This window comes from Lactuca virosa, chromosome 8 (genome assembly GCF_052849685.1).
Source record: "Lactuca virosa cultivar CGN04683 chromosome 8, Lactuca_virosa_CGN04683_v6, whole genome shotgun sequence".
Lineage (NCBI taxonomy): Eukaryota > Viridiplantae > Streptophyta > Magnoliopsida > Asterales > Asteraceae > Lactuca > Lactuca virosa.
This window is the reverse complement of record NC_136433.1, coordinates 264,217,797-264,239,091: the sequence shown is the minus strand read 5'-3', so window position 1 is coordinate 264,239,091 and position 21,295 is coordinate 264,217,797. Positions and strand designations below refer to the sequence as shown.

Below are 21,295 nucleotides of genomic sequence, written 5' to 3'. Positions count from 1 at the left end.
CTATTTCTCCCATGTACACCATTTCCCCGAAGGTGAAACAATGTTTTCCTTTTACAATTGTTTTATCGTTTTATATGTTTGCCCGCATTATTTGACATTGTTATTATATTTTCCATTCTAGTTTGTTATCAAATTCGTTATTAGGTTTTACACTTGTTTTCAAGACCAAGTATTTTGATATTTTTTCAAGTATGTTTTGCACAAGTTGCGATGTATTTGGAATTCTTTGGTAATTGTTTGTCTCTGCCCGGGGATCACAAGTGGTGTCATAACATCCATCTTTTCGTTGGTGTGCATTTGGAAATTTCCTTGTTTCTAGGTTTTTCTAATTTGCATTGCACTTTTAGTGCTTAATAAAATGGATTGAATGACCATTTATCAATCTAACTATGAAGTTATAAAGTAAAAAAAATGGTAATTTCTACAAAATTATAACTAGAAGAATGTATGAGGCGTTTCCAAGATACAATGGCATTGAATGACCATTTATCAGGATCACCCCAATATTGATTTGGCGTCCGAGCCATTACACCGTGAGGAACCATAAACAATCCTCCAGAATTGGTAAATGGACGCAATTGGATCAAAAGATGTCGACAATTTCAATACAAAAAAAATCAATAACTAAACAATTTGTCAGAAGTTTACAGCAACTAATCTCTAGAATAAAGATTTCAATTCCGAAATGTGGTATTTACATTGAAACAAAAACTGTAGTTATATAAATCTAAAACTGGGTGGAAGGAAAAGCTCAGTGGAAGGAGAAGTCGTTAAAAATTGGGATCACGGCAAGACAACGTTAATCGCCTTGTCCACTGCCCTAATTACACCGATGGTGTTTTGCCTCATCATCGCCATTAACATTCCACCAAAAAAAAAACATATTAAATAGAAAAAACAATGAGTTTTCAATTACAATAATGAGCCTCAGTGTGTGTAACAATCAGATCATTGATTCAATCTCACTGAAATCCGCTAAGATAATTAAAGGTATCATCATAAGCTCCGAGTAAAAACTTGTTAAATTGAAACAAAACAATGTGTTTTTGTGTGCTCAGACAGCCAAGGGTTTGTCGTCAAACTGAATGGGAAGAAGAGCCCAAGATCAGAAACTCTAGTCCACAAATTGCTTCATCAACGCACAAAACACAGATCATACATACAAACCGCGTAGATTAAACGAAAATCAAACATGGTTAAGCAATCAAAGGTTCATATGAAAGCACAGTGATTAATTAGAGATGAAGTAAGAACTTATTGACGAAGGGACGATAGCGGTGCTGATTTATAGGGTTGAGTTTGTGACCGATAGAATCTGATTTAGGGTTTGGAAACTAGGGTTTTAGAAGGCGCTATATGGTCCATCTCCACCGTTGCTAGTTTCACCCACCGAAACCAATCAAATTAACTTAGGTGTTGTTTGTTTTTTTATAAAAACATCTTCAAACCATTTATTGCTGTGCGGCGCAGCACTTTTCCTCTCGCAGCAGTTTGTTTTTTGGAAGACTTCAGACTACAAAACCTCTGCGCGTGTGCTGCGTGGCGCAGCACTTGACTTGCCTCTTCTAACCTCTTCAGCTTTCATTTTTTCCAAGTGTTTTTTTAAGAATTTTTGTATAACTTTTTTTTAAACTTTGATTTTCTTAAATTTTTATTTACGGATGTGATACAATTTATTTTTATAGTTTCCACGATTTTTTTTTAACTTGATTTTTTTAATTTTTTTACCGTTTTATTAATAATATTTTCAATTTCAGTTGCATCTTTTTTAACGTGTGTAATTTTTTACGAACTTTGTAGATATCGTTTGCAATACTTTCTTAGTTTTTTTATTATTTTCTTTTTTAATGTTTTTTAAAATTAGTTTTTTTTCTAGAATAAAACTATTAGCTTATTTTACATTTTTTTAAGTTTTTTTTTTAAAAAAAAGTTTTATATTTTTGCTTTTTTACATGTTCTTTTTATTATTATTTCAATGTTTTAAGACTATAATTATTAAATTTCGGTGTTGAGAACTATTTTCAGTTTATAAAATTAGTTTATTTAAATTTCAGTTTACTGCAGCAGTCTGCAGATGTTAAAAAACAAACATGCTTCTTATTATAGGCTGCAGCCGTTTGTTCCACCTCTTCTGCTACAGAGGATTGTAGAGATGGTCCGCAGACTTCATGAATTTTCGCTTCGAAAAAACAAACAGCACCTTAGGTTCTGCTTCATAGTTTTTGTGTGGAAAAGTGCTAGGAAAGTTTTCTGACTGGGAAAGAAATCATATTGTTTGATTGTACATCTGATTAACTGTGCTGAATGATGAAAAAAAGTAATAGTTCAATAAAAAATAAATTTTAAAAAAGTTATTTAAAAAAATTAATAATCCAAGAAAAAAAGAAAGAAAGAAAGATGCGTGGTTTGGTGCATAATTGTCTTTCCAGTCCATTCAGCCAAAAAAATATGATTTTGGGGCTTTCTGGGAAAGACATATCTTACCGGGAAAGACCCATTTTTTGTGCAAATCAAACAGTCTTTCCGGTCCATTCAGCCAGAAAGATCTGTTTGTATTAGACAGTTTGTAATATAGCTAAGTAGTAGAAGGGTATAAAGTGTAAATATCTACTCTCTCTCTCTCTCTCTCTCTCTATATATATATATATATATATATATATATATATATATATTAATCGTTTTTTCATAATGCAATATATACACAATATTACAATCTGTTTATCTTGGTATCAGAGCACAATTGTCGCTAAACCTAGTTGCCGCCAAACCTTCTCTGATCTTCATCTTCTTTCTTTCTTGCTAACAATGGCGTTAATTGTTGCTTTCACAACGGAGAAAACCTCTCATAATTCCCATAAGTTCGGTTTTACTCTCTCTCTAACTTTTTTTCTCCACTTGGCATCATTCATCGTCGCTCATGTCCACACACAAGTGAGCAAAATGGTTTTGTGGAACGCCGCCATAGACATGTGGTGGAAACAGGGCTCACTTTACTCGCTCAATCTGGCGTGCCATCTCGTTTCTGGCATTTTGCTTATGACACGACTGTTTATCTAATCAATCGCATGCTGTCTCGTACTTCGTCAAATGTTTCTCTTATTGAGCACGCTTTTTCTCACAAACCAGATTTCTCCTTTTTACGTGTTTTTGGCTGTGTGTGTTATCCTCACCTTCGTCCATACAATAAACACAAAATGGATTTTCAGTCTCTTTCATGTGTTTTTCTTGGGTACGGTCCTACTCATCATGGTTACAGGTGCCTTGACCCACAAACCGATCGCATCTACATAGCCCGTCATGTTCGGTTTGATGAGCAACAATTTCCCTTCTTACAAACCTCACCCATTCCACCTTCCCCTTCTCCTTCAAATTTGTATGTCTCTAGTTACCCTACACCCGTTCCATCACCTGATACTACTATACCTACCACCATTCCATCTGATACACCCGTTACATCACTCGACTCTACCATACCTACTACCACTCCTACTAACAACCCTCATACTGAAGACTCTCCTTCCAGCCCCTCTTCCCCCTCACCGAACCGGCCTACTACTCCCATTAGCGAGCCGACTGCTACTGTGCGCACCGATCAACCCCAAACTCGTGCACGACCACCCAATCTTCGTCAGATGCCCAAACCACGGGTTCCCTTTAACCCTTACACATATACTACCAACACCCACTCCTCTGATAGTGAGCCCACAACCTTTGCCAGTGCCAACAAATCCCCTTAATGGCGGGCTGCTATGGCCGAAGAATGCGCAACCCTAATGTGCAATGCCACATGGTCTCTTGTTCCACCTATTCCTAATGCAAATGTGGTTGACTGTAAATGGGTGTACAAACTTAAACGAGATCAAACAGGCAAAGTCACTCGTTACAAAGCATGACTTGTCGCAAAGGGGTTTAAGCAACAACAGGGCATTGATTATTTTGAAACATTCAGCCCCGTTGTGAAAGCTACTACTATTCGTATAGTTCTTTCTCTTGCCATTACACAAAGATGGACACTTAGACAGTTGGATGTTCAAAATGCATTCTTGCATGGAGAACTCAATAAGACAATGTACTTACGCCAGCCACCAGGGTTCATTGATTCAACGAAACCTGATCACCTCTGTTTACTTCACAAATCCTTATATGGGCTAAAGCAGGCACCCCGTGCATGATTTCATCGGTTAAACAAGGCTTTGCATAACCTTGGGTTTCAAGGATCCAAAACCGACCCTTCACTCTTTATTTATTCCTCTAAGGGCACACTTTTATATATGCTGGTATATGTTGATGATATCATTCTTACAGGTAACAATTCTATTGCCATTGATAAGATCATTAACAATTTGAGTCAAAATTTTGCCATTCAAGATTTGGGTTCGCTTTCATATTTTTTGGGCATTGAGGTAGTTCGCAAGAACTCGGACGTGATTTTATCTCAAAAAAAATATATCCTGGATCTACTTCACCGGGCAAATCTCTCACATGCAAAACCGGTACCATCTCCGATTACTACAATTGCAAATTTATATCTTGGAGACAGTCCCTTGTTTGACAATCCGGTTCAATATCGCCAAGTTGTTGGTGCCCTTCAATATGTCACCTTATCACGTCCAGACATTACCTATGCTGTAAATAAAGTTTGCCAATTCATGCATTCACCGACTGAAAATCAATGGTCCGCTGTGAAAAGAATTCTACGATATCTTCATGGGACATCTGATGATGGGCTTCTCATCAAACATGACTCAGGGTCTATTCTTCATGCCTATATTGACGCCTATGCCTCATCTTTGCGTGCTTTCTCGGATGCAGACTGGGTTGGTAGTCTCGATGACCGTCGATCCACCGGGGGATATGCCATTTATCTTGGAAACAATCTTATCTCGTGGTCAGCTCGAAAACAACGAACTGTCTCTCGGTCATCAACGGAATCCGAGTACAAAGCTATAGCTGACACTGTTGCTGAACTCACATGGCTTGAAGCTCTTCTTAGAGAGCTAAAGGTTCCAATGGCATCAGTCCCGATTTTATGGTGTGACAACTTGGGTGCCACATACTTATCAGCTAATCCTGTCTTTCATGCCCGTACAAAACATGTTGAGGTTGATTTCCACTTTATCAGAGAAAAAGTTGCTGGAGGGAAACTCTCTGTTCAGTTTATTTCCACTCATGATCAGATTGCAGACATTTTTACAAAGCCTTTATCTTCTCAACGATTTGCTGATTTACGGTCCAAGTTGCAGGTCGTTACCCAGCCTTAGCCTGCGGGGGAATATTAGACAGTTTGTAATATAGCTAAGTAGTAGAAGGGTATAAAGTGTAAATATCTACTATATATATATATATATATATATATATATATATTGTAATCGTGTTTTCATAATATAATATACACACAATATTACAATTTGTTTATCTGTTTGGACCTGGAAAAATGCGTATCAAACGGGGCCTTAACCTTTTTTTTACTCTTAATTTTAGAAGGCGCTATATGGTACATTGTACTCCCATTTATTGCTTGTAGCATCTAAACCCGATAATTTGGTATACCACACAAGTTTTTTGTGTTTGGATTTTGCAAATTTATTTTTTGGGTTTAATCATATAGATTTGAATTTGTAATTTGTGTTTTCTGTATTAGACACAAATTTGCCTGTATAAACATATATAAGAGAAGGATAATTCTCACGTGACATCTTGATAGGAACGAGACAAAATTGCCAAAATGGTTCCCGTGGTATGCATTTTTTTGGGGTTTTAGTCCAAACCATGACTTTTTTGGATTGGTGGTCCTTTTGAGGTAGTTTCGTTGTGTTTTTTGTCCTTCGGTAAATTGAATTGACTGTAATGCCCTTGGGGTATTTATTTTTTATTTTTCTTTAATTTTTCTAAAATCTTATATTCATTTATTTATTTAAAAAATTAAAAAATAAGTGGGTCCTCTCTCTCTCTCTCTCTCTCTCCAAACTCCCCCCTCCTCCTTCTTCATTTACGACCAAGAACTCCCCACCGGAGGTGGAGCCGTTTTTCCGGCCACCAAGACATTTTGGGTTACCTAGTGCCACCGCCCGACACCGCCTATTATGACCATCCTCACAGTCTCACTCCACCACCATCCATCGTTGTTCTTGTTCCTCTTCCTTCTCGTCAATCCGAGCCGGACTCCAAAAACGGACGTAGCAAAACCGCCGGAGGCAGCTCGCCACCCCACTACACCGACTGCTTTCCCTTTTTACTCTCGTTGTGTACTGTCGGACGGGAATCCAATTCCCTTTTCTATTCAGACGATCTGGAACCCAACGAACAGGAATCCAACTCCCTTTTCTATTCAAATCACTTCAAAAAGCCCTAAATCACATTCATATATTTTGATTTTTGAGTTCTTTGTTGTTCTTAGAAATCTGCAGCTTCTTATTATTCAGATCAATGGAAGATTATAACTGATCATTCATCTGTAGATTGAGCATAATATCATCTCTTGTTAAACAAAACACCTTGATTGACATGTATGCTAAATGCGAATCTTTAAAAGAGGCACACAAGGTGTTCGATGAAATGCCAACAAGAGATTTCGTCTCCTGGACTTCCATGATCTCTGCTTATGGCATGACTGGAGATGGTGAAACTGCTATTACGCTACTACAGCCTTTTCAAATATGCAAAATTCCTCAATCGCCCCCGATTCCATTTCCTTCGTTCCAGTTCTATCAACCTACAACAATGGGGAATTACTAAACCAAAGAAAACATTCCTTCGAACATTGAGTGTATGTGTGTGTTGTGTTTTGATGAACACGACCATTGCGTGAAATGAATGTATGTTTTTTTGCAGACAAATAATTGTGTGGGTTTGAGAGAGAGAGAGAGAGAGGTGGGCCCTCTCATTTTTTTAATAATTAAAATGAATAAATAATTATTAAATTAAAAAAATGAATTTAAAAATGGAAAATAAATACCCCAAGGGTATTACAGTCATTTCACTATTCAGAGGGACCAAAAACGCAACGAAACTAGCTGAAAAGGACCATTAATCCAAAAAAGTCGTGGTTTGGACTAACACCCCAAAAAAATGCATACCACAGGGACCATATTTGCAATTTTGTCAAAATTTAATTAGAGAGTAAAAGAAAAGTTTTATATAAATGATGACAAAACCAATCTAGCAAAGATTACCCTCTCTATTTAACTAACTCTCTTATATATATACTACGTGAGAAAGAGTCGGTTAAGCTCTGACTTATGAGGTCAGGATACCTAAGCTAACAATAGCTTGTCACTTAACTAACAAATAATGAAGCCTAAGTAAACAAAAAATACGAACACAAACAAGTCGTTCGCATATACAAGTGAAGACCTATAACATATCGTTACGAACACTTTTCCGCATCATAACTCAAACACATTAAATCTGCCCGCATCATAACTCAAACACATTAAATCTGCGAACTCCAACAATCTCCTCCTTTATGTTGAGTTGCGAAAACGATCTTCACTTGGCTCCATAAAAAACTTCATGTATCATTCAAAGAATTACAATACGAAATGTTTGTTAGATTAAAATGTTTAAGCTCATAACTAAATTGGTTTATACTTGTAATTGGAAGCAAAATCCTTTTTGGATTGCCCTCATAACTAGAACTTGGTTAGAATGACATTTGTACAGAGAGGATAACTAATTAGATTATTATATTATTAATAAACTAATTGGGAATTATGAGGAAATGGTTTGTTAATATAGTATATGATTAATATATTAAATGGAAATAGAGAGTTGATTTGTTAATTTATTATGTGATTAATAAATTAATATGAGATCAATTGTTAAATAATTGATTTGATAATTTATATGAATAATAAATTAATAATTGATTAATTATTAATCATAATTAATCTGAAATTAATTACGGATTAGTTGGAATTAATTAAAGGTGTAATGAGTGAATTGTAATTGTTCATAGTTGAGCAAGGAAAAAACAATTTTAGAACCTAACATCATATGGACAATTTTGTGGGCTCTTTTAGGGTTTCTAGAAGCCTCTTAGTAGTAGATAAGAAAAAAGAATTTGAACTGATATTAAATCTATTATTTAATAATTCAAATATTGTTTTGTCCCTTAGTTATCTAAACTATAAATAGAACCCCTGAGACACTTAATAGGGGTGAGCATAATAACCGAAAAACCGAACCAAAACCAAATTAACCGATATAACTGAACCATAATAACCGAACCATTTTAAAAACCGTTGGTTCGGTTTCTAATTTTTGTTAACCGATAACTAACGGTTCGGTTATGGTTTTATAGGTTAACCGAACCATTATTAACCGAACCGCTAACTTTATATTTTAATATATAAAAATTATAGATTATATATAAAATAATATAGTCAAACTTATTTAAGACCCATTAAAATTTCAAAATATAATTCATTAATCCTCACTTATCAGGAGACGAACAATCAATCAAATCATCAAAGGTTGATCATGCAGACACACACAATCTTCCAATCATGCCAATAGTTAGATTATTCATTAATATTGTAATTCCTAATCGGCTAATTCTACAATTTGTAAACATATTCACAATTAGTTTAATCTCCACACTTATAATCCTAAATGGATGTTTCTCACACCGTTAATCCTAATCAAAGATTGTTTTGACTTTATAGACCTATTCAGAGGATTTTTTGACTTGATCACATTGAATGTATATGAGTGATTGAATTTTTTTTTATCCAGATAACACATAATATAAATGTTTGTCAATTTTATTTTATATTTTTTTTATTTAATCGCATTGAACGTGTATGAATGTTTGACTTTATTTTAATGTTAATATCAATTATCAATATATGAAATTATTAATGTCAATGTTTTTTTTAAAGTTTTATATTTTTATTGAATGTTTTTTATTTTGAATGTGATTATGTGTTATCTCACTCTGAGTATCAAATGTACATATTTTATTCTATTACTATATGCTAGGTTACAAACATTGGCGTCGAGGACTTTTTTGTATTCCATTTTCATTTTTATGTCAATATACTTTCGCCACTTATATTTTTTTTAACATTATGGTCAACCAATATTAACCATTAACCAAAATCGTTAACCAACAAAAACCATTAACCATAACCAATATTAACCATACCCAATGGCTACCAAAATGTATTAACCAATCATAATGGTTATGGTTCGGTTTTGACCAATAACCGAACCAAACCGCCCCATACACACCCCTAACACTTAAGTCCGTGGTTCTCACTTCCTGAAAGGTTGTGAACGAAAATTATACCTTCGTCTTCTCTCCTCTCTTGTCTTCTAATAATAGGGTTTGGGTGTGAGCCATTAGAGACATCATCCTTTTGGTGCTAAGCTTTCCAAGATCAACAACTACAAATGATTGAATTGATTTGTTACTACAACAAATCGAAGGTATGTACCCTAACTTGATGATTTTGATTATATTAGGGTTTATCTAGTTTTGTAATTAATATATGTTGCCTTCAAAGTGTAAGACATAGATCCTTATAGGTTGCATGTTCCCTTCTTAAACGTTAAGTGATTTTTCGCATTGTACATATGTTATAACCTATAAAACTCAGCAATGGTATCAGAGCGTCGGTGTGTCTCACATTGAAAGTACATGAGATGATTTGAACAAATCTTAAATTTTTCGAAAATTTGTTCTCACGGCGTGACAGAGTCTATGTCACACGACGTGAGTTTAGCTCAAAACCGAAAATTCGGGATTTTCAGCCTAATTTGATTTGTGTGGTTAATTTTTGGTAATTATCTTATTTGAATTCGATTTTTTTTGCATATCTTAGATAATTAAAATAAAACCCTAAATATTAGAAGATAATCTTGAATAAGATAATATTTAATTATAAGACTAATTAAAAGATAATTATAAATCCATTATAGGTTTAAATTGATTAATTAATTATATGATTAATTTAGATAATTAATATTTAAACCTTGTGTTTTAAAATGTTTTAAAATACACACACACACACACACACACACACATATATATATATATATATATATATATATATATATATATATATATATATATAATGTTTATTACTATATGTATAACTAAACGTTAGTCGAATCAATAATATGTCTCATTCACGAAGACATGCTATATGAGTGGTATAAGGAAACGACTTATAAAATGACCGTTAAATGGATGTCCTTTTCACTCACCACTCCTTTGTGTGGTGGAGAGTCGTTAGTTGAACCTGTTTGATAGGACATAAAAGATTAAAAGTATAATTCATAAAGTACTAGAACATTTTTTAAATCATACTCTAGTTACTTTAGGAAAAAAAATGTGAAATGTATGCTAATCCATGAAAACACACATCATTTCTTTATGAGTCGTTAGTGGAGTGTGCGTGGTTAACCGACACACTAATGCATGACTATACATATGAAATGATGAAATAAATCGTGTTTATAATTGTCGATGGAGCGTGTGTGGTTAACCGACACATTAATAAGAGATTATAAATCGATCAGGGGGTGTTTGAGCAGGTTTGCATGATTATTCACATCTTAATTGTGATCCTCGGCATCCCTGTCACAATTGGTAAGAGCATAAATTGAGATTAAACATGCTACTAATGTTTCAATGAAAATTTCAAAAGATCTAGGAGTTTCATGTGATTGAAATTGGTGAAATGTTTCTACCTACCTAGAGTAGTTTTGTGATATGACTACGATATCCCTCTTCATATTACGAAATGAAAATATGGATCCTAGCCTTAATTTAATTTATAGATTAATAATTAAGGATTAAAATCAACTAACTTGAATTCTCTCTTTTCCTACTTTAGATGTCTTATGAAGATAAAAATGGTCTTCGTCATTCTTATGGAAATGATTTTACTCAATCATATAGAGATGGTCTTCCACATTCAAGTCAAAGTGAAATTGTCTTCCCTTCCTTAGGAAATGGTGGAACTGGTCCTCTTCTCTTTACAACTCTTCCACCTCCTCCTCTTGTGACTCTCTCATCATCACGTTTTCCTCAAGTTGAAAGATATGAGACTATTCAAGCCATACTGGCATGTAAACATCAAGATGTAAATTCTATTTGTGCATATGTTTTGAAAATGAAATCATACATTGACAAGTTGGAAAGGATGAGTGTCGTATTCTCGAAGGAGCAAGCTAATGATTTGGCTCTTCTTTCGCTTCCAAAGTCATACGGTCAGTTCGGCAAGAACTTTCATATGAGGAATCTCAATGTGATCCTAATTGATCTGACCCATATGATGATGGTTGCTGAAACAGAAATGCTTAAGAACACAACTGAAGCAAAAATGCTTAAAAGGTCTAATCCGAAGGTTTCCATGGACATTGAAAATTGTAACATTGGTGATCAATAATAGATTTCTCTCCCCAATCATAAGGGAACGACCAGGGTCAAACGGTTTGATCATATGATAAAGAGAAAAGCTCGTTATGAGATTGTTCCACATGTTGAACCGAATGAGTCCATTTGTTTCTAATGCCAATTGAAGGGACATTGGAAGCGAAGCTGCCCAAAATACCTGAATGATCTTAAAGATGGTAAAGTCAATTCGTGTGAGTCTACTTCAGGTACATCCAATATCTAACTCCATAAGTTCTTATTCTTAGACTCTTAATACATAATGTGATGATCACATTTTGATGGTATTGCAAGATCTAAAAGAAATAAGGAAACTTAAATAAAGTGAGCTAAATCTGATTGTGAGAAATGAAGTTTTATCGCATGGTTGGATGGTCAGATATTGGAGGTACTACTAAGGAGTTAGGATAATTTAATAGATTGCTATTACTCTTCGGAGATGTCTAGAAACATAGTTTTTCATTTTATGCAATGTAAGGACAAGTTCCAATTTTCTTTTTATCAATAAAATGAAGTTTTGTTACCCTTATTTTGTATTTCCTTGCAATGACATTTATGAAAGTGTTGGTTATGTTTCAAATAATAGCAATATTAATGACGGATTTTGATTCTTTTAGAAAGTGCTTGTGGCATTATGATTTTTGACCAATGAAAAGAAATCTCATCACCAAGTTTCAATTGGATAGAAACTTGGAGTCATACAATTCAAATTTCATGATGCACGAGAATCTTGTTCATTGGAAAATTATGACTGGTTCATTGTTCACATGCTTATGTGAGGCAAGTGAACGACTATTGGATCTAGTACATGTTGATATGGACTTTTCAGATCCACCACAAGGGACAATGAATCTATTTGTCATGATTTACTGATGCTTTAGTAAATATGGTTGTGTTTATAAGATTAAGCATGATTCTAATACTTCTGAAAATGTTCAAAGAGTAGCAGAGCGAATAGAAGAATATATTAGGCATAAAGATAAAAGATTCTCCAATCTGGAAAGAAAGGAGAGTACTTTAGTATCATGTTCTATGATCATCTTAGCAATTGTGAAATTATATCACAATTAATCCTCCAAGAACATCATAGTGAAATTGTATGAATAAGAAGAGGAATCGAACCTTGTTGGAAATGTTTCGATCAAAAGATGAGTCATGCTTTGTTCCAATCAAGTTTTAGACTTATGCTCTAGTAACTATGAATCGTATCTTGAAACTAATTTCTGTCACAACTAGCAATTTAGCTAGGAAATTCTGTACTCCTTTAAACACCATCCGTTGTGATACATGTAATTTTTATTGATATCAAACTCGATGCTCAATCAATGTCAACAAATTCAATCAAGGTTCATCCAGTAAAGTTCAAAGCTCTATACAAAACGTTTCAAATAGTCAATTGGGAGTTGAAAAACCCTAAAAATCCCAGTTCAAGCCCATTACAGACTAGGATTTTCTTATTGAGCCTAATGGACCAATAAGCACTCAAATTGACTATCTTGGGCTTAGAACCCTTGATGGGCTCTAAATGGACCCACATTCATAAAACTTAGCATTTTGGGCCATGTGGGCCTAAAATGGATTGTTTTACCTATGTTGGGACCAATGGGCCGAAAAGCAATAATTTGGGCTTTGTAATTTCAAACTAAAACAATTAATGGCCCAAAACTATTCAACTCTTTCTTCTAGCCCAAACTCTCGGCCCAACATCACTTAACAAAAAAAAGAGAAATTTGCATGGGAAAGAGGTTGACACCTCATTTTTACATATGGGATTTCCATACTAATTATACCTCATGTATATGGATTATGATCCTAATCCATCATGCAATAACCCACTTGGAAATCCTCCCTCTCTCTCTTTATCTCTCTCGGCCGAGAGTAACAAACACATACACATCTTCAAACTTTTCCTTCAAACTCTCTCTAATATCTCAAGAACACCTTCCTTCCTCCACCAAAATCTCGTGACTTGGGTTGTGCTTCAAGGATCTTCATCAAGTTTTCAACCTTTGAACACCTCTAAGTTCGAAAATCCCCTCAAGAAGCTTGCTAGGGCCGAAAATCACATCATCTTCTTCCATTCTTCTTCAAAAACCAAAACATCAAGCAAATGTGAGTTCATACCCCCTATTTTCGAGTTTTAATTTGTTTTGGGGGAGAATACAAGTTGTCTTGTGTAGATCTATGTGTATATGCATGGCTATGTGTGTTTTTCATGAATTATTTGGTGATTATGTGTTGTTTACTTCCTAAATCTAAAAATATGTTAAGAATATTAAGTTTACCACTTGGATCTTCATAAAAACCTTGAGAAAAATATGTGTTATCACATCTAATACATGTAAACTAGTAGATCTGGGATTTATACACTTAAAATAGCAAAAACAAGTGTTGTGTACAAACATGGATAACTTAAACTCAAAAATCAGCATTTGACAGAAAAGTTTTGGCCCAATCTCGGACTATTTTGATCATCTTAATGATAATATTTTTCAAAACTGTTATACATGCAAAACGTTCAGGTTTATACCTTTAAAATGACTACTCTCACGTTTTCATACGATTTTTCTACAATTTTTGGCGAATTTTACAAAACTGCCTATCATATTTGAAATAATTTCGGACCAGCCTGTGAAGGTGAGCAATTTCACACTTGTTTGAGGCCATTAAAAATTATGATAAAAATTGTGAACATAGTACACAAAATTTCCAAACTTCCAGAGTTTACGGATCCAAATTTCGACTTACGATGATTTTTCTACAAATCTTCCAACAACCGGGTCAGAAAAGTCAAAAACCAGAAAAATGTGTATTTTCACAAAAATCAAGCCAAAAATGATGTTTTTGACAAAAATGGGTTAAAAATGTTATTTTTACCAAAAACTAGCCATAAATACAAGTTTTGAACAAAATGGGGACTAAAGTATTATTTTTACTAAGATTGGGCCTTAATTATAAATTTTTGGCTTATTGGGCCAAGAATGTCATTTTTACAAAAAAAATGGGCTTTTTATGCTATTTTGATAAATAATTTGGCTAAAACTAGCAATACAATAATAAACGAGCTAATTTTGCCATTTTCATGTTATTGGGCCTTAGTGGCCCATTTATATGTTTGATGAGTCCTGAATAGTATTTGTATGTTTATTGGGCCTCATTGACCCATTAACATGTCCGACGGACATTGGATACTATTTTCGTACTATTTGGGCCTGTAAATGCCTTACATGTGAAATGCGCCTTAGTTGTCCTTTTACATATATTTCGGGCCCATGTTATATAATCTCATTGCTATTGGGCCTTGAAATGACTTACATGTTTAGCGATGCCTTAGTGGTTCACTTACATGGTTCATTGGGCCTGGAATGGGTTTATACTTTTTCTTCGCGTAAATTCGATTAAGGATCTAGTGAGTTTTGTTGGTTGACACCTATTGAGTGTACGACCGTAGCCTGTAGTTATAACCAGAGTCTCTTGGAGGGAGAGCGTGAGTTTGTGTATAGATCTATACGGGGGTGACGCCCCACACCTAAGCTGTTCGCTACAGTTAGACTAGTCCAGTCTAGGGTGACAAACCATACCTTAAACAAGTCGGCGTCTTCCAAACGTCAAGACATGCAGAATTGTCTTTATCAAGTATGGTTGTAACGACTCACTTAGAGGAATTAACGTTGTAAATTTACGGGAGACCTTTCTCTTTTCTCTTTGGATTACTCGGGAACATACTCGTACTGGTACTCAACCTCGGGGGTTGGTATGGCAGCATTTTCTTTTACGGACAACATCGGGTTATCTAGAGGCATTCTCTTTACATTCTCCTTTCTCTTGGATTACTCAGAAACACACTAGTACTGGTACTCAACCTCGGGGGTTGGTATGGCAGCATTCTCGTTTACGGACAACATCGGGTTGTCTGGAGACATTCTCTTTACATTCTCCTTATAATTTCAGTAATATCTTGATACATTCTCATAAACCATAACACACATGCATTAATACAAGATCTGACACAAACATACTAAACTGTTTTCAGAAAATATAGAATTTTCTGGTGGTTTCAAAGTTATACAAATCATTTTCACAAACATGCTTATGAACTCACCAACATTTTTATGTTGACCTTTTTAAATTAACTTGTATTCTCAGGAAATCGTTGAAGAAGGTTGGGCTGAACAAACTAACGGATGTTTAGTTATATTTTGTTTCATCATACTTTAACTATTTGGCATGTAATATTCAATTACAATACTCAATGTAAACTATGAATGTTGTTATATTACATGTGTGATGATGATGATGTTATGTTTCAATTATATACTCTGTAATGATACTACAACAATGAAGTCACGCTCAAGCCCCCAGACGTTTCCGCCGTCTTGTTCGGGGGTGTGACAATTTCAAACTAAGAAGGTTGATAACACCTTGTAATATGTGGAGTAATAATGACTTATTACTCTAGCACATTTAGAATTGGATTTGTGATGTTTTCGTTGATTGAGAAACAAAACATAAACTGAGTCCTATTCTATGAAGTGTTTTCTTGTCGGGAATCCACACGAACTTTTGAATATTTGTTTTAGGTCGTCAAAGAATGTTCCTTGAGAAAGAAACTTATATGTCAAGAAGTCGGTGGGAGTCATATTGAACTTGAGAGTTATAAGAGTCCACCGACAATGATCATTTTAGTTATCACTAGCACGCGACCTTAGGTTGAAAACTTGTCGTGTTTCAACTGACATATTCTTATTTCTATGAATCTTCCAGTTGAGTTAACAATGTTTTTGATTTATATGTTTTTCATTTAAATGCAAAAGTAAAGCGCGTTGGTCAGTGAATGTACACCGATCAATATGGGTAGGTTGTTAACAACGTGGAGACATTGGTAGGCCCTTGAGTTGCAAGGAGGCAAGAAATTTAGAATAAAGAAGTTCAGTCCATGAAGGAAAGCTGAAATTGAATTTGGTTTGTCCTAAAGCTTGTCTTATGACTTATAGGTTGGAAATGATATATTCACATGGATATGAATGTATGCACCTTGAAATTTAAGTGACAAAAGGTTTCACTCTAATTCATGAATATGGTTATGAGGAAACACTTTGGCTGATGGATTTTAAAGATCTGATAAAGATCAATGTGGATATTGGTTGTGTTAATTGCACTCTGAAATTCACACCCCCTTGATATTTCGAATTGTGAGGAATGACAATGAATTGTTTGAATTTTGGAGAGATATATCTATCAAGTCTTGAAGGGTTTAAAAACACACACACATTATCCAACTAAGGTGTATAATCTTAAGAAGTCTAGTTGGAGACTTATCGAATCATCGCGTAACAGAAATCTGCACTTCTGTAAGAAAGTCAAAGAGTATTGATTTCTAGTAGTCCAGTTGATTTATGGGTTCATTTCAAAGATAGTGGGAGCATAATTGTTATGATGGTATTGCTAGTTTACAATATTGTTCGTAGGAAACAATGTCTTTGTTTTTTCAAATTGCAAAGTTTAACAAATATTTCGCTATAGTGGACTTAAGGGAGAGGGCACTCATAATTCATTTCGAATCTAAAGGTTTAGATCAAATGGTTTAATAGAACTTAGTCGAAGACATATATGAATATCATGTTGAAATGTTTTAATATATGAGATTCGATGTATAGAAATACTATAGCAAGAGAATGAACATATATTAAATCCTTATGTAGGACATAACGAGTTGAGTCCCATATGCTTCAGATATATGATCGATCACATATGCTATAATATTTTCTTATTCTAATTTTCAAATGCCTTTATCATTATGTAAAAAGGATTAGAATTTCATGTGACTAAAGTTGTTAAACAACTGTTAAGAACATTCTGAGGTTTACCGAAGACTGGTTGTTTGTGGAAAATTAGGAGTATGATATTGTTAGGACGGACCATAGTGACATGTTTTGGATTGAGATGATTCTTGGTCAGAATTGATGGTCATATGGAAATATGGAAATGTTTTAATAATGGGAGATGTTTTTTCAATCTACATGTGAGTTGGAAGCTTTAATGTAAGAGAAGTGTTTTTAACAACTGGCAAAAATAGGAACGATCTTACGATACTATGTTTTGATTTTTAAGCAATATGAATATTTTATCAAAAATGGTTGAAGGAATTTAACCTGTTTTATTTAGATAAGTTCTTGTGAAAAATAAAACAAGTGACAAATGATAAATTCCGTTACGACGTATGACTACGAACCATCACCGGTTTGTGAAAATTAGCATATAACGTCATTTGAACGCAAAAAATTTAATTACCGTATCAACATGTTTCCAGTTGATGAGTAAGTTAAATTATATATAAAACTTGTGCGTAATAGTTGTGAAGGATCTAAATTTGACAAATATAGGAACCAAAGTGACGAAACCTGTTTAACGATATGATTAACCGGTTAAATGTCACGAAATTATACCTTGGTCAATAAATTTTATATTTAACTAATAAAAATATAAAATGAATTATTATAAGGCACAATTAGAATGTATCTAAGTGTTTTTGAATAAAAAGAATAAAACATAAACATTTAAGTTCAAATACACAAAAACTACATTGTTATTTTATACTAAGAATACATGTATGTATTTGTACATATGTATTATTATCTAGTGGATAACTAGTTATGGGTCATGACTTAAAGTGATCATGTAAGGAATATTGTGTCTAAATCAATTAAGATAAGATAAATAATAAGTGTCAAGTTAACTAATAAGTGCTTAATCACTTAAGTCATTTTGCTAAGAATACTTCTTAATTCTTCTTATGATTTTCGAGAATTACCACCTTCCCTCTCCATAACTAGAGCATCTAACTAACTAACTAACTAACTAATAACTAGTTAGTTAACTAAATCCTATCCCTAACTAACTAACTAACCAAGTGGCTAGACAAGATCATATCTCATCATCATCACATCCCATCAAATCTAGCCTAATTGATTTCATCTTATCTTCTCTCTTCTCTCCTCTCCCCCCTCTCGCTCTCTCTATTTATTCTTTCATTATACAACAATTAATCCATAGAAAAGCTCTCAAAGTTCATCCCATTTTCAGCCACACAAACTTCCTTCCAACTCTTCAAAACCGTGAACCTTAAAGGGGCTGCTGTCCCTTGGTTTTTCAGCCACCATTTCACCTATATAAACATTCCTTTTGCTTGATATTTTCACCTCAAAATACCCTTGGAAGTTAGTTGTTATACTACTCTAAATTAGGGACTCAAAACAGTGGCTAAACTACTCTATTCTTACCTTCTTGCTAAGAAAATTTTGTGACAACAACATAGCGAAAACAGTGGTTGTTTTCGAGCATCAAACCAACACCCAAAAGTTCTTCATCTTGCTGCCCATTTTCAAAAATCAAAGTAGAACATATGTAGATACTTTCAAACACTTAAAACCCCTAAGAAAGTTACCCTTCACCTCCCAAAAAGCTTGTGTTTTCCACCACCTTTTGGCAACATACTTTAGATCCAAGTTAAAGCTAGGTATATTCTTGATTTCTACTCTTTCTTTTTATCATCAAGTCCACTGGTTTTAAATGATTTAAGACAATATAAAAGTCTAAAATCCATGTAAATATATGTCTTTATGTGTTAAGACATCCAAAAGAATACTCAAATCACGATCTTGAGTGGAACTGGAAACCGCACAAACCATTCTCAAACCGAATAACTCTATGCGACAAAAGTGAGTTTTCTACGACCCCTATTTTATGTTTTACAAGTTTTGGGGGAGAATACACACTAAAAAAATTCTAGTTTAATGATTTAAAGGCTTAGTTAATTGAAAATACAAGTTATGTCTCTAAACATATCTAAGCTTAAATTTCAGTTTTTTACAGAAAAGTTGTAGTCTGTTCACAGACTGTTTTTCCCTTCTTAAACTTTATGGATTTCAAAGCTATACAATATGAAAATATTTCAGGTCTATACATTTTCAAGGACTACTCGCACGCGTTCATACGATTTTTCTACAATTTATGATGATTTTTACAAAACTGCCTATCATTTCAGAACATTTTCGGACTAGTTTGTAAAAATAAACATTTTCACTCTGGTTAGGAACCACTTAAGGTCAGGGTAAAAATTATGGACAAAGTAGACTCATTTTCTAAGCTTTGAGAGTTTACGGACCCTAATTTCGACTTACGATGATTTTTCTATAATATTTCTAAAAACATGGACATAATTGCCCTTTTGATAAACCTTGTTGTTTGGTCTTTCATATATATACACAAAGATTTGTTGTAGATAAGAGAAACAAAACTCATGATATTGTTTAAATCACACACTATAAGGGTCACAAAAGTGTTAATTATAAAACAAGTGTTTCTAATATGATCATGTTGAAAACCTTATGACATAAGATAATTTGAAATATGTTGGTTTTGGTCACTCATAGCCGGGGTGCTGTATTAACTTTGTTTGGCCACTCACAGCCGGGGTGCTGTATAAACTTTGTTTGGTCACTTACAATCAAAGCACTGTCTAAACATTTGTTATGGACACTTACAGCCGACGTGCTGTTTAAACTCGTGTAAAGGCACTTACAGCGACATGCTGTTTAAACTCGTATAGGGACACATACGACCGTTGTCCTGTTAAAACTTTGGTAGCTTTACATTATTAAGCGTTACAACCAAAAGTTTTCGAACACAAATAATTGGGAATTATAACAGAATCCCGGATACAAATATACTAATACACACTAGGGCGAGGTTGTATGTAGTATAAATATTGTTTGTAAATTGTTAAACCGATTGTTAGTATCTATTTTTACAAATACTAAATATTTTGCTTCACAAAAATATGTTAATATTTACTTTGATCATAAGTATATTAACATGGATACTCGTATTGGATTTCAAGTATCGGGTCTCACACAAAGCACATCGGTAACATTATTGACCATGTTTTGCACAACTTATTTGTTAAACATTCAACGCTTTATAAAGATTTCTTGTTATAAAACTCACAGAAAACCTGTGGAACTCACCAACAATTTTTGTTGACGTATTTTAAAAATGTGTATTCTCAGGTAACTAAGGAGCCGGAGGTAGGACATCGGTTCTAAGGAAATTATAGTTCCTTTCTTTTGGAAATAAAGTTGAACTGCTTTTATTTACCGTTGTGTGTTTAATTATGATTATGTAATTCCAAATTCCGAAACTTAAAGGTTTTTAATATATTGATTTAAATATGTTAAGTGCTCGATATATGTGGTTGACTGTGATCCAATTGTATAACGTCACAACCCTGGCGATTTCCGTTGTTTTCGGGGTCTGACAGTGTTCAAAGAGTGTATGTAACACCGTAAATTCTCAAACAAAATTTTCATTTTCAAAATGACGTAATTCTCAATATCACATTTCAAAAACCCCAATTGTAAAATTGTCAAAAACACAAATTCATAAATTGTTTGATAAAATCCAGAATCCTCAAAACATAAACTCCATCTCCTGTGTACAATCAAGCTGGCGCCTTTCCACGATCCTGAGAAGTACCTGAAACACATATCACATAACACGGTAAGCAAAAAGCTTAGTGAGTTCCCCAAAATACCACACACATGTCATTAGCCTCTCATGGCTATATCTTGATAAAGACCCTTCGGTCAATGTGTCTCAGTGGAGACCCTCCAGTCCCACAACTTGGGTTGGACCCTCCGGTCCTAACTCAATAAAGCTTGGGATAATACACATCATAAACCACAAAGACATAATGCATGATATCACATAACTCAGAATAAACATACAAGACCCTCCGGTCACACAATGTTATCACCCAGGTAAGTATAGTGAGAAGACTCACCTCGTAAGTAAGCAAGTAAGCCTTGTACCCCTCAAACAGTCTAATCTCCA

At 34.1% G+C, this 21,295-nt stretch overlaps 4 non-coding genes across 4 annotated transcripts; all 4 read right to left on the bottom strand.

Annotated features, from left to right (window-relative positions):
- Positions 1 to 441: 441 nt before the first annotated feature.
- Positions 442 to 566, bottom strand: LOC145135149 (small nucleolar RNA snoR80). The gene has a single exon (XR_013719628.1). It is a non-coding gene; the product is annotated as a small nucleolar RNA snoR80 (small nucleolar RNA).
- Positions 567 to 746: 180 nt separating this feature from the next.
- On the bottom strand, positions 747 to 858 carry LOC145135140 (small nucleolar RNA Z152/R70/R12). Its single transcript, XR_013719619.1, has one exon. It is a non-coding gene; the product is annotated as a small nucleolar RNA Z152/R70/R12 (small nucleolar RNA).
- Positions 859 to 922: 64 nt separating this feature from the next.
- On the bottom strand, positions 923 to 1,006 carry LOC145135137 (small nucleolar RNA R11/Z151). Its single transcript, XR_013719615.1, has one exon. It is a non-coding gene; the product is annotated as a small nucleolar RNA R11/Z151 (small nucleolar RNA).
- A 40-nt stretch (positions 1,007 to 1,046) lies between these two features.
- Positions 1,047 to 1,147, bottom strand: LOC145135129 (small nucleolar RNA Z157/R69/R10). Its single transcript, XR_013719608.1, has one exon. It is a non-coding gene; the product is annotated as a small nucleolar RNA Z157/R69/R10 (small nucleolar RNA).
- Positions 1,148 to 21,295: the final 20,148 nt, after the last annotated feature.